Source organism: Sinohyriopsis cumingii, chromosome 15, assembly GCF_028554795.1.
Source record: "Sinohyriopsis cumingii isolate HCF-2022 chromosome 15, ASM2855479v2, whole genome shotgun sequence".
Classification (NCBI taxonomy): Eukaryota; Metazoa; Mollusca; class Bivalvia; order Unionida; family Unionidae; genus Sinohyriopsis; species Sinohyriopsis cumingii.
In genome coordinates this window covers 3,565,150-3,581,548 of record NC_142975.1, presented here as the reverse complement: position 1 = coordinate 3,581,548, position 16,399 = coordinate 3,565,150, and the positions used below count along the sequence as shown (strand labels likewise).

Below are 16,399 nucleotides of genomic sequence, written 5' to 3'. Positions count from 1 at the left end.
TTCAGTGATCACATCTAAACGTTTCACAGAAATATCTCTACAGTATCCTAAATTCAGCCTTCCAACAAATTTACTACGTATATCACATCTCTCAAGGGAATTAATACCTCGAGTACCGGGTCCATTCTGTCAATTTACAAGGAAAATCAAAATCAGTTTACACTTCAAAATTGTTTTTGATAACATCACAAAGCATAATAATATTGTAATAAAACCCAGGATCAGTATCAAAACAGCTAAATTTAATGTAAAATGTTTTGCCTATCAATATTTTTCAAAAGCGGATTAAATACACAGCTGGACAGTCCGATTACCATGGAAATGGCAATATCATCCGCTTGACCTCATTATCATTCGAGTTACATAAGATCTTGTTGAATGTTTCGTATATAATTTGCTATATAATAAAAGCTCAACGTATATGCTTAGTTGGTTGTTCAGACTAGGCATGCACGCGGCGACCCTATTATCAAGCGGCTTCAACGTGAATGTGTCCCAAGATCAGATTGATAGATTTGTTTGTTTATTTCCAAGCTTTTATTTATTTATTTATTTTAGTGTGTGATAGACCAGTATAATTTACTGGCAGCAATATTTCATAACTTTCTATGAGAAATAAAGACATTTTTTACTTCAGGGCAGATAATGATTTAACAGATTGGTAGCATTTTTAACTCGTGTCAGTTTTCCGATTCTTCATTGTTTTTTAAAGAGGAGAATAGCGTGATCCATATTTTGGCAAGAATAGAGAATAAGCATTGACCCACGGGAAGCTACTTGCAAGTTTCCTTGCATACCAACGTTGGCCGAGCCCGAGACTCGTACCTACGCCGATAGAGAGCATTACACCACTCGGTCATTTTAAATGGTCAAAGCGGTGGACCGCGATATCAGTTATCAAACCGCCTACAGTAACATTTTTCACTGCCTTCAAAAGCGGTTACCCGATATCGATAATAAGTTTTACATCATAATTATTACTCCAGTACATTTTCTGCTCCATTATTTTACTGTAGGATATGTTGAAAAAGTAACCAATATACTGAACATTATTTTAAAAGCTGTTAAAATGAATTATGTCTTTTGACCCTTTCCCTACCCCAAACGTAATGATTTATTTCAACATGATAATCCGTTATTTATAGGTTAACCGCTATTTATTGATAAGTGCGTATGCATTGGAAACAAAGTTCTTGATAAACAGTACCTTATTCATCTCCAAAGCATAGTTACGGCATATAACATCCTGGTCCGTGTCTAAATGGGTAAATAGCTATTTTGTTGAAAGTGTAAATGCTTATGCATGGAGAAGTAGTTTGACAAAGATTAGGAATCTATATATTGAACGAGGTAAGTTGGAACTATTAGGGGGTTAAATATAATCATGAATGAATGTAAATAGTGATTATGGAGGTACACGATGAATCAGTTATCAGGGTTGTCTTATTTATGAAACCATTTCAAGGAACTTGCCACTTTTCATTACGGCTCTGTATTTATAAATGGTTTATTATGTAATCAATATATGACTCAGACGTGTATATTTTGATATGAAATGAAATTATTCCGAATTAAATCTAAATGATTTACAACTTTCTAACAATTATCAAATTTCAGAGTCACTTCAACTGTCATATTGTCGTATAACTGGAATGGACTAAATGAGGTCTTAGGAAGAGATATTAACTGTTTTATTTATGTTTTACAATAAATAACATGAGGAAAAACTTGGAAGAGTGCGCAGCGCAATCTTTCACTTTTGCTCAAATGGTAAGGGTGACATCAAATAATGAAAAGCAAGGTGGCAGATCAAGCAAAACAGTTGTAAAAATCCCTCTGATTTGAAGAATGCACACAACGCAAACATTTAAACATATCCAAGTTCCAGATTTTATAAATGTACCTGATTATGATTTTACGTACAAATATAGTAGTTGTAGGTACAATATTCAAATCCTGTATCTGACAGTGGATGAACAAACACATTCGCTGTCTATACGTCGCTGGGGTGGTGGTCTAGATTATTTTGGATACAGCTATGCAGCCAACGGTTACAAATAACACAATTTCCCATTCAGGTGCACAGCAAATTCAATTTGAATTCAGATAATCATATATCATAGAGATGTGGAACCTGTATGGAGAAAAAATAACAAACATTTTCACATTTATTCGCCGTTAGTGATAATACACAATGATCCAACTTCAGAAGTCGAATCTTTCTTTATATCTACTTAGATAAACCATGTTTTCTTTTTGTTTTTTACTTTAAAGGCAAACACATTCGATTGTCTTATTTATGTTTCTTTATTTTGTGCCCATGTGATTAAGAGATACATCAATACATTATTGAAAGTAGTAGGGTCTTTTACAATAATTTTGGGACTGCAATATTTACAATTGCATATATAACGCTTCCAATTTGTTCTTTGTCAAATCGTTGAATTTTCCCCTGCAGAAATGAAGAAATATTTCGCTAACATATTTCCTGTTCAAATTGATACGTTGAATGTTGTTGGGTAATGATATTATAGTAACATGAAAGAGGTCTCCAACAGGCTTCATGGCGTATAATCATTACACAACAGATTTTGTGAGTTTACATATAAGTGTTTGGGTTGCAAAGTTTGCTTCTTCTGCCTTCACATGTACAATTTGTGAGTTGTCGTGCTTGCATTCTATTTCGTTTAGAGACGGCGCACCCTAACTCCGGTAGTCATTTAATTTTAGTTAGCAATCGACACTAATCAATTATTTCTTTATCCGCCGTTTACTGACCTAGCTACGATATTGGTAGCAGTTAAAATCGATACTTAAACATTTATAATACTATATGCAATCAAGAGGTTTTCTTAAACACGCATGTCATGTGTTGTGTGGTGTAATAGATACACGATACTGTATGACCAACATAGAAATGTAATGTAAGTTCCGTCACTATAAGCGTGCATGACTCAAGAGAGAGAGAGAGAGAGAGAGAGAGAGATGACGAGTGGACAAAATAGAAGGAAAAGAAGTCGACAAATAAAGTAGGACCATAGATTGCGATATAATTCTGTAGAACATACACCAGGGTAGATATACGTTATTTTAAATTGTATTGTATCTGACACTTGTCTCTAGGAACTGACACAATTTATGACTTAACACTAAACACATTATCAGCAATGTGATTTATATAAAAAATAGCGGACCTATAACAGAACTCCCCGAATTGACGCAAATACAAACCAGAATGAATTGTAACGTGCCTATTTACTTCTGAACTAAATCATAATTTAAAATCATTCCGAAATTCCATTGTTTTTTTAGGAAAAGGTTCAAAATGCTACTCAAAAGTCTTGAAAATACCAATATACATGTTCTTATGATGTAAACCACTACAGATGTGACAAGAAGTACCAATTAATTTGTAGAATGACAACGAGCGAATTCTTTCCGATATTTTTTAAAGTAAGTCTTTCTCCTTTTCACTTGGTTCCGTGACGTGCTACATTTTCGAATAAGGATGCAATACCATAGTTTACCGTCTGGCCTGAATCTGGCAGATTTTGGGTAATGCATAGCCTTTCTTGTATAAGGAAAATTGCGGAAAATAATTCGGATGATATAAAATCTAACATAAAATATACCCTTCCCATTCATGTTTGCATAAGAAAGAGTAAATATATACCATAATTTGATAATTTGCATAACAAATAGTAAATATATACCATTATGTGAAAATTTGCGTAAGAAAGAGTCAATATATACCATAATTTGATAATTTGCATCAAAAAGAGTAAATCTATACCATAATTTGATAATTCACCCTAAGATCATTATTATGCTCAACAGTTATTACTCCAGACACAAAAACTCTAATCATCTCTTGAAACGATTATAAAAGCAATTTTTACAATAGGCTTGTCTCGGGCATTAGTCAACAATGTTTGTCCATGACGATGTTCACATTATGTTGTTACTCAGATTGTGGAAACAATTATCGAGCATATTGACAACATGTCGAACATATTTGATATGTTTCATGGATATGATTGTTTACCTTTATTTGCAAAGAGAATTTTAAATTCATTTTCTACGGAATAAGCCATAATTCTAGTCTCCATATTTGTATGATTTGTTATCTTCAGCAAAGAAATGTAAACCATACCGCTGTTGTGGTCATTCTTGCTAATGCAAAATAACTAGATTTGGAATGTTATGGGCGGGAATCGCAATATATATATATATATATATATATATATATATATATATATATATATATATATATATAACACAGGATTAAATGATCATAGTTGCGTCCGAATGACTTAACGTAATCTTTGTGAGTGATTAGGTAAAATTTTCACATCGATAAATACCCAACCATGATCATTTAATCCTTATAATTCCAATTTACTTCCTTTCTAACATCAGATCAGCATATTTAATCAACGAAATATTCACTTGTATGTATATCAAAGTTTTCTTTCATTAGCCTCTTAACTGCGATAGAATACATAGCCATTTCTTGGCTAGCCAAAATTCATCGATCGATTTTTTATACTGTGATATGAGGTAGAATGTCATTGATATACTGTTATGATCATTAATTTAATATGTAAAAGAAATGTTGTTGCGGTTTAGCTAGAAATATTCCTCTTTTTTTAAATTACGCTTGCCTGTGGCACGTGTTGTTGTAGCAACATCGTAAGTAGTAAATGGGGTCACCCTAGCGACAATGGGAATTAGCATTACAGAGACCCCTGGGTCACTCTAGCGACAATGGAAATTTAACATGGAGAAAAATCGTGGGTCACTCTGGCGACAAGGGAAATTTAACATAGAGAAAAATCGTAGGTCACTCTGGCGACAAGGGGAATTGAACATGGAGAAAAATCGTGGGTCACTCTAGGGACAAGGGGAATTGAACATGGGGAATAGAGTTTGGGTCTGTCTAGGGACAAGGGGAATTGAATATGGGATTTTTTTTTAATTTAATTTTTTTAAATTTAAATTTAAATTTAAATTTAAAAAAAGGGGTAGGCAATTGAAAGGCTATTTCTTTTCGAGAAATATGGCTGGCCCTGAAAAGGGCCTTTGGGTTTATGTTAATATTAACATAGATGGCATCTGTCACATCTTCTTCTTCTTCTTCTTAAACTCCTTCTAACTGCCGGTCCATACACAAGTACCCTCTTGAGACATCCTTGTCTTTCTATGTAAACTCTCCTCATCCATTGACTAGTATCTGTCCTATCAACAACAGTCCACTTGGACCTGACATACATGAGCATGTCCGTCCTAAACATCATGGAAGACACAAGGGTGGATGACTCAACTGTGGTCCACATCTTGAAGCGACGAGAATAGGTGAATCAATGCAGTGAACTGCGCTTATTTATAGGTACAGGAAGGATTGAAACGGATTGAATTCATTCACCAATCCGAACACGCGTTACAAAATTCAGTCAACTCGCATCCAATCCGAAGAGAGCAGTCTGTGACGTCACGTGGTCTATATAGATTCGTTAGCGCTTGTGTGCAGTCAATCTATGCGACAGTGATTCAACATGACGGAAACTCAGAAAACGACCCATTGGGGTGCACCAGCAGGGGAGACTGCCCAAGGGAACCCGGACTTACTTTCAGAAGAGGTACATTGGGATTTGTGGATTTTCTTACCTCGCAAGAATTTGTTCCGGAACCTTCGTAACCTTCTTCATTACCGCAAGTGGAGAATTTTAGACAGAGACAGAAAGAAGAATTGGAGAAATTTATGCAACGACAAAAGGAAGCGGAACAAGCTTTTCTCCTACAGCAACAGCAACAGCAACAAGACGAAGGTAAGAAAAAACAACAGCAACAACAGCAAGAAGAAGTAGCAGCAAAGAAACAAGAGGGTGAAAATCAAACGGCTACGGTACTGTTGGACATTTTAGCGGAGTTAAGAAGTCTGAAACAAATGTATCAGACTTCTTTATCACGACCGAAGAGAATACGACCTTCCCGAGCTAAACACGCCAACCCTGTGACTAAGCCTATCGTACCACCCTTAGTGATTTCAACCCAATCATCAGAAGTAGGCCGCGGCCGTGGCAAAGGCTTAAGGCAGTTAAAGTTGATTGGTTAAACTCACCCCTACACCAAAATAAAAAGGCCCTTTTCAGGGCCACCCACTTCTCTCGAAAAGAGATAGCCTTTCAATTTGCCAATAACTCAAAAATCAACAACAAAAAAAAACAAACCATTTTACCCTTATAGTACATGTCTGTGTATGAGTGCGTGAGTGTAGCTTCTTATTTTAAAATCAAAACTCAAAGACACTTACCTTATATCATTCATGTATTCTTTTCTCCATTTTTTACAATCCAATTCACAATTCACAACACAACACTTTAATAAAAAGTTCATTGACTTCTTCTTTCTCCTTATTTAGTCTCTCTGTTTTTGAATTTCTTCACCGTCTTTTCCTCTTCTTTCTCCTCATTTTTTTCCCTTCTTCTTTTCTTCTCCTGTTTCTTTGCCTCTTGTAAATAGAATTGTCTTCTTTCTTCCTCTTCTTCCTCTGAAGAATCCCTCTCTTCTTTCGGAGAATCCTTCTCTTCTTCTGAAGAATCCTTCTTTTCTTCTGACTCCTCTTGTTTCTTTTTTGGGCAATCTGGAGACCAATGTCCTTTTTCTTTACAATAATAACAGGTATCTTGACTTTTGTCTTTTTTAGCCCCTGTTTTTTTTTCTTTTTTGACGGTCTGGACACTCTGAAGACCAATGCCCTTTCTTCTGACAGATATAGCAAGTATCTTGACTTTTATCTTGAAAGGAAGGAGAGTAGTCCGTCGGCTGGTCTGAAGAGAATTTTCTAATGACCCCTCGCAAAGCTCTGACGAAACGTTCCATCTGCGTAGTCTCTTCCATCGTTCTCCTCGGTTTGAGAGTGAAATGAATAGTGAAAGGACAAGACACACCCTTTTTATATACGCTGGATTGCCATGACTATAAATTAGTCTATGGTGTTTGAACTTGAGTCATTTGACGTTTTGCACTCAAGATGAAACGATCCTATTCATTCGAGAAGAAAGAAGAAGAAGAAAGTAAGAGGCAGAAACGTGATCTATCGCCTCGTACCAGGGCTGAAATCTTGGCACAAATTCATGCCAGTGATTTTGAAGAGGACATGAGTGAACCAGAATCCGAACCCTCTAAACCAAGTTCACCACCCTTAGTCAACCCTGAAAAGTACTATTCCATTCGAGAGACGGAAAAGCGCTCCTCTAGAAAATTTAGAACCACGGCTTACACCTACACGGTGAAGTTTAAAGATTTCAAGGCCGACGTACCCTTGGAGAAAGCAGAAGGGTTTATCACCGAGATGTGGGATTCTTTGCTCACCGCACTCAAGCGACAATGTCAAGCCAAAGAAGACGATCGCTTGACACTATCCATAGATCACGACGGTTTGAAATCCCCTGTTTGGATCGAGTTTAGCAGACCCGCAGAACTAACCCCTTCCAAAATCATGGACAAGATTCAACACGTACAACAATCTAATGACCAGTTTGACATCACCGATGGTAAAGCCACACTGAAAATGGCCCACGTCTCTCTTCCTCAAGGGACAGGACGCAAAAAGATGTTATTGGTGGACGACCTTCGCAACACCAAAACAAGTCTCGTCCGAATTAACAACCCTCAAGACCAGATGTGCTTAGCCCGTGCCATCGTGGTGGGACGAACCTATGCCAACAAGAACGACACGGTAGAATGGAAAAGAACCTGGAAAAATATTCAACGAACGGACCGAGCCAAACAACGAAACGAAGCAGAACTCCTGTTACAACAAGCCGGACTGTCCAAAGACACACCCTGTGGCATTCCTGAGATGCAAAAATTGCAAGATGCCCTAGCTCCACGCTACACCTTGAAAGTGCACCCTCAATAAATGCGTGGGTCTCTGTTGTTTCGAGGCCAAGATTTTAACGACGGAAAATACATTCATGTCTATCATCACGATGAACATTTCGATACCATTACCAGTATCACCGGATTCCTGGGATATGTTTATTATTGTGAGAAATGTGACTATGGTTATAACAATCGAGAGCAACACAAACATTGTGGATGGAAATGCCCAGGATGTTTAGCCTCTCCACCCTGTCTGAGCGAAGAACCAGTGCCTTGTTCAACTTGTCTGCGCACGTTTGTCAGTCCTACCTGTTACCAACAACATTTGAAAACACAAGGTTCACAGAAGAAATGTGCTTGTCAACTCCTGAGATTGTCCCCTACGTGTAGACAAGGCATACGTACCAACAGTACCGAGGCACACGTATGTCGAGGAAAGAAAAAATGTCACATTTGTCACCACATCGTCGACTTGGAACACCAATGCTACGTGCAAAAATACCAACCCCCACCAGAGAAAGAGGACGGTCACAAGAAGAAAAGCAATTTCATCTTTTTCGATTTCGAATGCATGCAAGAGACCGGCATTCACATTCCTAATTTCTGCGTGGCTCATCGAGCGTGCGAGAAGTGCATTCAAGAACCTATCTTCAGTCATTGCCCTCACTGCAGCAAGATTCCTGGAGGGCGTGAAAAAATCTTTCGGGGACCGAACACGTTAGCTGATTTTGCCCAATGGGTCTTAGACCCCATCGACAAGACGTGGAACCAAGAGGACATCGAACGTTACGGAGATTGTCATCGTCATGCCACGGTGATGGCTCACAATTTCTCCGGATACGATGGACAGTTTCTTTTGAGATACTATACGGAACAAGGCACCGAGCGTCCTAAAGTGACTTTGAACGGAGCCAAAATCATTTTCATGCAAGTGGGACAAGTACAGTTTAAAGATTCGATGAGCTATTTGGCCATGCCTTTGAGCCGAATGCCTAAAACGTTTGGAATGACAGAAATGGCTAAAGGGTACTTTCCACACTTTACGACCCCGACAACATGCGTACCGAACAACGAGAAGCTTTCTACGCTTGGTACCAGGCTCACGCCTCGGACCCTTTCGACTTTCAGGAAGAAATGCTAAAGTATTGTCGTTCCGACGTGGACATTTTACGACGTTGCTGTGGAAAATTTCAAGAACTGTTCATGGAACACGGAGGGGTCGATCCTTTGAAAGAAGCTTGCACCATTGCCAAAGCGTGTTCCTTAGTGTATCGACAACGATTCATGCCTGAAAACACCGTGGCTGTCATCAGTCCTCAAACGATCCACTTTGTCAAACGTCAATACTCATGACAAAGCCCTACGTTGGTTACATTACTTGTGCGACAAGGAAGACAAGTGGATTCAGCATGCCCGCAACGGAGGGGGCGAAAAGACCATCGGAACGTATTCGGTCGATGGCTGGGACTTAGAAAACCCCAAGATCGTGTACGAGTTTAACGGTTGCTTATTTCACGGATGTCCTGTCTGTTACCCTGACCGTGACACTAAAAATCAGTTTTTACAACGAACCATGGAAGACTTGTACCAGGACACTTGTCAGCGGCGCCTAAAGTTAGAACAGCAAGGATACCAAGTGGTGGAAATGTGGGAACACGAGTACGATCACCGTATGAAAACCAATCCCGAGTTTAAACGCCTCGTGGAAAGTTACCAGTTCATGGACCCCCTGAACCCGAGGGATAGTTTGTACGGAGGAAGGACCAATGCCACCTGTTTGCTGTACCAAGCCGACGAAGAGAAAGGAGAAGAAATCAAATACTTGGACGTGTGTTCGCTGTATCCCTACGTGTGCAAATATTGTCGCTTTCCCGTAGGGCACCCGCAATTGCTGACGGAACACATCGACCTGGTCAACATTCGACAATACGAAGGCTTGATCAAGTGCAAAGTTTTGCCTCCCACGAACCTATACCATCCCGTCTTACCTCACCATTGTCAAGGCAAACTGATGTTTCCCTTGTGCCGTACTTGTGCCGAAACGTGCAACCAGGACCAACCTTGCCATCACAGCCAGGAGGAACGTGCCTTGATGGGAACCTGGGTCAGCGTGGTATTGTTCAAAGCTCTGGACATGGGATACCAACTGTTAGAAGTGTACGAAATTTGCCACTTTCCCAAGACACAACAGTACCACAAGGGTGACCCTACTCAGAAAGGCATTTTCGCCGACTACGTGGATGCCTTTTTGAAACTGAAACAAGAAGCCAGCGGCTATCCTTCCTGGTGTCACACTCCCTAAGACCAAATACAATTCAAAGAGAAATACTACGAACAAGAAGGCATCTCTCTAGACCACATCGAAAAAAACGAAGGCAGGCGATCGTTTGCCAAAGTGATGTTAAATTGCTTGTGGGGTAAAATGGCACAACGACCGTGTTTACCCAAGACGGAATATTTGACAGAACCTTCCCGCTACTTCCAGATGATTCACGACAAAACCAAATACATGAAACACGTGGACGTTGTTCGAGAGGATTTGATCTTGGTCATTTACTAAGAAGATCTGGACTTTGTAGAAGACGACCCTTTTGGAAATGTCATCATTGCGGCTTACGTGACAGCTCATGCTCGCTTAAAATTGTACGAAGCTTTAGAACTGTTAGAAGAACGCGTCCTGTACTTTGACACGGACAGTTGCATTTACATCCATCACCCGAGTCAACAGCACCCTGACATCGAAGGAGACCGTTTAGGAGCCTGGACAGACGAGCATCCCGACGACAAGATTCTAAGTTTCGTCAGTGGCGGCCCCAAAAATTACGGCTACGAATACCGGGACAAACAAGAAGAAGTGCACACGACGTGCAAAGTGAAAGGACTGACTGAATCATCGTACCAGTCGAGTGGTCAACTTTGGGGTATTGAAAGAAGCCTTGCAATCGGGAGAGAATGGAAACTTTAAAGTGACCACCTATCAACCGAACAAGATTGTACGTTTACCCACTCACCACATCGTCGGTCGACCCTTGGAAAAAGTCTATCAAATTGTATACCAGAAGCGAGTGCGACTTCCCAATCACTTTACGTTGCCGTACGGTCACGTCGGTATTGGTCTGTATATGAAAAGGAACCCTAGGCAAGATCGATAGTTCATTGTTCATTGAAGTAACTTACCATGTCGTTGACGAAGAAGAAACCAGATTGGTTAGGAGTCAAATGTTGGACATCACCGAGACCAGGGTTTTGAGGCTTGGACACAAGAGGTGGCCCAGTATGCACGAGAGTTATTCAAGGAAAAAAGTTACTTTTCAACCCGTGTTAGTGACGGTGCCAGAAGAACCCGTCACCCAGGACGGGGCTGTCGTGGACAGGCCTGAAAGACCCTTTCGGGAGGACACTTGTGTGACCTTACCCCCTACTATAGAACTGGTTAGAACTTTACCCAAAACATGTGGTTGTTGTACAGACACTTGTGTTTATTCCACGTTCATGGTTATCATGTGCCTTTTATTCTTGTACTTAAGCCTTTGGCTTTTATGTATTTTTGTCTTTCGTATTCATGTTTGAAAAAAAACATTCAATAAACGTGTTCTGAAAAAGTATATAAACTCTTGTCTTGTTTGTTTTTTCGTGTCACAAGTGACATTTCTCACACCATGGCTACCTCTGCTGTCTCTGCTCCCTCTTCCTCTACTGTCAAAGTCATCGACGAACACTTAGATCGTGCCAGTTGGGAGACGTTGTATCCTCGCCATCCCTTTAACATGCTCATTGCTGGACCTAGCGGTTCAGGCAAAACCGAATTCGTCAAACGTTTGATCGAACATAAACATCATTTGATCGATCGACCCCCTCAACGGATCGTGTGGTGTTACAAAGAGTGGCAATCGGCGTACAACCTCTTGCGAGAAAGTCAAGGCGATTCCATCGTGTTTGTGGAAGGCATTCCTAAAGAAGACGACGGCATCGTCTCTGACTCCCGTCAAACCCATTTGGTCATTTTCGACGACATGTTAGGAGAAGACGAAGAAGAAATTAAACTGTGGTTCACGCGTAAAGGGCATCACCGTAATGCCAGTGTCGTTTACATCACCCAAAATTTGTTTCAACAAAGTAAAGCCCATCGCACCATCAGTCTCAATGCGCATTACGTGGTCTTGTTTAAAAGCCCTCGAGATAAATCGCAAGTGCAAGTCTTAGCCAAATAGTTAGGAACGCCTTGGCTGACTCAGGCGTACGACGATGCCACTCAAACGCCACACGCCTATTTACTCGTCGATTTGAAACCTACGACTCCCGAGGATTTGCGATTTCGTACCCACTTGTTTCACCACTGGTGCCAAGACGGAGGGCCTGTCCTGTACATGTCTCCGTCCTCGACTTCATTTCACTCCACATAAAAAAATCTATAAAAACCTCAGACCCTTTTTCGTCTGTCTCACTCTCAGTGCGAACATGACGTCCCTTCAGTCGCATCTTCCCGTCAAATTGATTCGTGCCTTGTACGGCATCAGTCGAGAAAAAGATCCACAAACACGAGCACGTGTCTTAGAAGCTAGTCTCAAAGAAGTCTTACGATGGTTCACGGTGACGGCACGTCAAATACTCCAAGGAATCATTCAGATTCCTCATCAAACCAAACGCTTTTTCGATCGAAACAAAGTTTGGTCCAACTGGCCGATCCCCGCATCGACACTCAAACCAAAAAACAAATCATTTTGAAACTTGGAGGGAGCGGTACTCTAGGAGGGGTCATCACTCGCTCACTCTTAAGATGGGATCCTAATGCCCCCAAAGTTATACCCAAGACAAAAGTCCAACGAAGCCCCAAGAAGAAAAAGACCAGGTCCCCAAGGAGAACTTCTCCAGTGGCAGGACCCTCCTCTGACCAGACACCACCAACCCGTAAAAAGAAAAGAAGCCCTCAGAAAAAGAAACAGAGAAAAAGTCCCCAGAAAAAGAAAAGTCCACAGAAGAAGACTAGTCGCAAGAGAGGCACTTCGGCCAGGACGCAACCTTACACTCGCAAACCACGATCTGCCACGGCAGTGACTGCGTCTGCGGCATCCTCACGTTTGTCCACTTCTCCGTTGATGACACCAGGAACTGAAGAGTACTTGGAGACGTTGATCACACCAAGAACTTCTCCGTTGATGACTCCCAAAAGAACTTCCCCAGTTACAGGACCCTCCAATTTAGTGGCAGTGGCTGCTGCTCACAAAGTACCTTCTCCCAAAATCAAATTTCAAGAAAGATCGGGTATGTTACAAAGTTTACTGGATTTGTCCAAGCAAGAACTGGCTCGATTTAGTCCGTTACGTACCCTTGCACAATGTGTCATGCCTGTCCTCAAACTGATACGACGTCAAGACAATCAGTGGCGACGCGTTCCAGTATAAAAAAGGCCTGTGACCAAGTCGGGTATCAGTGTTTTTTTTGGTGCTCCTGAAGACTCAAAGATGTCACCCTCCAGAAAACCCCAAGGAAAGAAAAGGAAAGGACTGCCACCACGTTTAGCCAAACATGGGGACATGTTATCTGTCCTGTCCAAAGCTTCTCCACCCCTACGAAAAAAACTCATTCAAACAGCCTCCAAAGAGGTCATCGATACCGTGTGCGAATGTTGTTTGAACGTTTTGAAAGGCACGATCCCTTTGTCCAAACACCAGAAACAATGCTTAGGCAGACATCGTCACGTTCTTCGCCAAATGGTTCAAAAGAAAATTCCCATTCGTCAAAAAAAGAAGATGTTGGTCCAACGTGGAGGTATTTTACCTCTCTTGTTAGGCCCCATACTGAAAGGAGTCTTGGGAACCATGTTGGGAGGACTGGTGGGAGCAAGATAAAAAGGCCCTCGGAAGTTCCAAGATCTCAGAATCGACCCCTGACAACCACATGGAAGGACGAAAACTAGCTTTAGTGCCTTACAAACGATGGATGGAATACCATCGGTGGCAAGAACAACGCACCCCGCATTTACCTCCCAATCCCCATTTGAGCGAGATGTCCCAGTTGCAACACGAATTGCAGTCCTTGATGGATCGCCAAGATTTGTCCGAAACAGAAAAATCGCAAAAGTACGGTCAACTCTTGCAACGACTGCAACTCTTTCACCAGAAAGCTTTAGACGAAACAGCTCTACCCACTCTGAAAGATTTTAAGACCTTGATGAAAAGTCCAGCACCATCACCAGTACCAGTACCAGTACCACCAGTACCAGTGACCAAGACAGAAAAAGGAAAAGAAAAAGAAGAAGAAGGGTTTCAAACTCCACCAGAAAAAGTACGCAAGTTAACAAAACCACCTACCTCCAGAATTGGATGGATTAAAAAGATGATGGCCACCCCTTCTTCCTCACAAGAGAAAAAGAAAGTGAAGACAGAAGTGAAGACAGAAGTGAAACAAGAACCGATATCCCCCGCTCAGACATCCTCCTCCTCTTCAACACCTATTGCCGGCCGCACACGCAAAGCATTGCAATCCAAGAAAATACCCCAAGAGAAAAAGAGTAGCATCCTCCAAGAGTGGGTGCCTTATTAACACACCAACCAACACAAAAAATGGAAAAAGTCTTAGCCAGCATTTACTACGATCCCTCCCATCCTGCAGGTTACGCAGGAGTTCAAAAATTGTATCGTGCTGCCAAAACGCGACTGAAAAGTCTCCGTTTACCTCAAGTGCAACGATGGTTACAAGAACAAGCTACCTACACTTTACACAAACCCATTCGACGCAAGTTTGCCAGAAGTCGCACCCGAGTGGAAGGCATCGATCATCAATGGCAAGCCGATTTAGCCGATGTCTCTCATTTGGCCAGCTACAATCGTGGCTACAAATATTTGTTTTGTGTCATCGACGTCTTTTCCAAATTTGCCTGGGTCGTGCCCTTGACTTCCAAATCAAACAGCGAGTTAGTGCGAGGCCTGCAACGGGTGTTGAAACAAAGCGGTCGTCACCCTCTTCGATGGCAAACGGACAAAGGCACCGAATTTCTGAACCAAGCTTTCCAAAAAGAATTAAAGAAACGTGACATTCATTTTTTTACCACCGAGAATCCCGAAACCAAAGCCAGCATCGTGGAACGTTTTCAACGCACTTTGAAAGAACGCATGTGGAAATATTTTACGCATCACCACACTCTGAAGTACATCGACATCTTACCGCACCTGGTGCAAGCGTACAACCAATCTTACCATCGAAGCATCGGACGTGCCCCGCAAGACGTGACTCCCGACAACGAAGTGCTGGTGTTTGAGCGTCTGTTTGGTACGTCCCCGACGAGGGCTGTCCCCAAGAAAAGCGGAGAGTTGGCCGTAGGAGATTGGGTGTGGAATGGCAAAACCAAACGCACTTTCGACAAAGGTTACTTACCTAACTGGACGACCGAACTGTTTCGCGTCACTGGACGAGTGCATGGCCGTCATCCTGCCGTCTATAAATTGGAAGACATGAACGGAGAAGTGCTCAAAGGAACGTTTTATTTGCCCGAGTTACAACGTGTCACCAAAAAAGAAGACGACGTGTACGATATCGAAAGCATTCTCGAACGCAGAACCCGTAAAGTGGGCAAACGACGTGTCAAAGAAGTCAAAGTACGTTGGAAAGGATATCCGCCCAGTTTTGATTCTTGGATCGACGCTTCGCAAGTCATCGACTATAAAAAGAAGTGACCATCATGCCTTTTCACACAGACGCAGCTACGTCGACCACTCCTCCTTCACCCAGTTCTTCTGTGCAAGATTTACAAAAACAACCCTTGTGGGTGTGGTGTGGAGAACGTGTGCCTAAAACGCAAATCGTCTTTTTCTGCCAAATCTTCGTGGTGTATTGTGTCATCGGGGCAGCCATCGCCAATTTGAGTTTGCAACAAGGAGACAAACAATTGTGGACCATTTTAGCAGTTGCATCGGTTACCTGCTCCCTAATCCCTCCCTGAAATTCACCTCGAACGGGAACCACGTGTCCAGTGCCAGTGCCAGTCACCACTCCAACCACAACCAGAACCCCATTTTGGGCGGAGACACGCCTCTGACGACCACTGACCCCTCGGACAGCCACAGAACTCTGGAATTATGAGTCACCAAAACCAATTTTACTTAACTTTACCCGGTGACAGTTCCATGGAGGTGTTTCCCAAGAACACGTTGTGCTGTTACACGGCCAAATTACCTCAAGCCATCCAGTTAGATCACGAAGCCCATTGGGAAGTGGCTTTAGTAGAAATGATTCACCCGACCCAAGTCCTCAATGTCCTTCCCAATCAAAATTTTTTTGATGTGGAAGTTCATGACGAGCAAATGCAACAGTGGATGGATAGCAATGTCAAATATGACAAGAAAACCCGTACACAAAAGTACACCACCTATCACTTGTTCATTCTCCCAGGCTATTATTTTAGTGGTCAACATTTGGTCAGCACCATAAGCTCTAGGTTTAATGTCGTGTTTCTGAAAGCTTTGGAGCATGTCAACAAAAGTGTCACCATGGAGTACCACAAAGCAGCTCGTCG

General features: G+C 41.7%; 1 protein-coding gene across 1 annotated transcript in view; it reads left to right on the top strand.

Annotated features, from left to right (window-relative positions):
* Positions 1-1,218: 1,218 nt before the first annotated feature.
* The window catches only part of LOC149781137 (uncharacterized), a 45,060-nt gene continuing 29,879 nt past the window's right edge, over positions 1,219-16,399 (top strand). The window contains exon 1 of the mRNA XM_089934715.1: positions 1,219-1,350. The gene's annotated coding sequence lies outside the window, so the exon portion shown is untranslated. The remainder of the gene's footprint in view (positions 1,351-16,399) is intronic.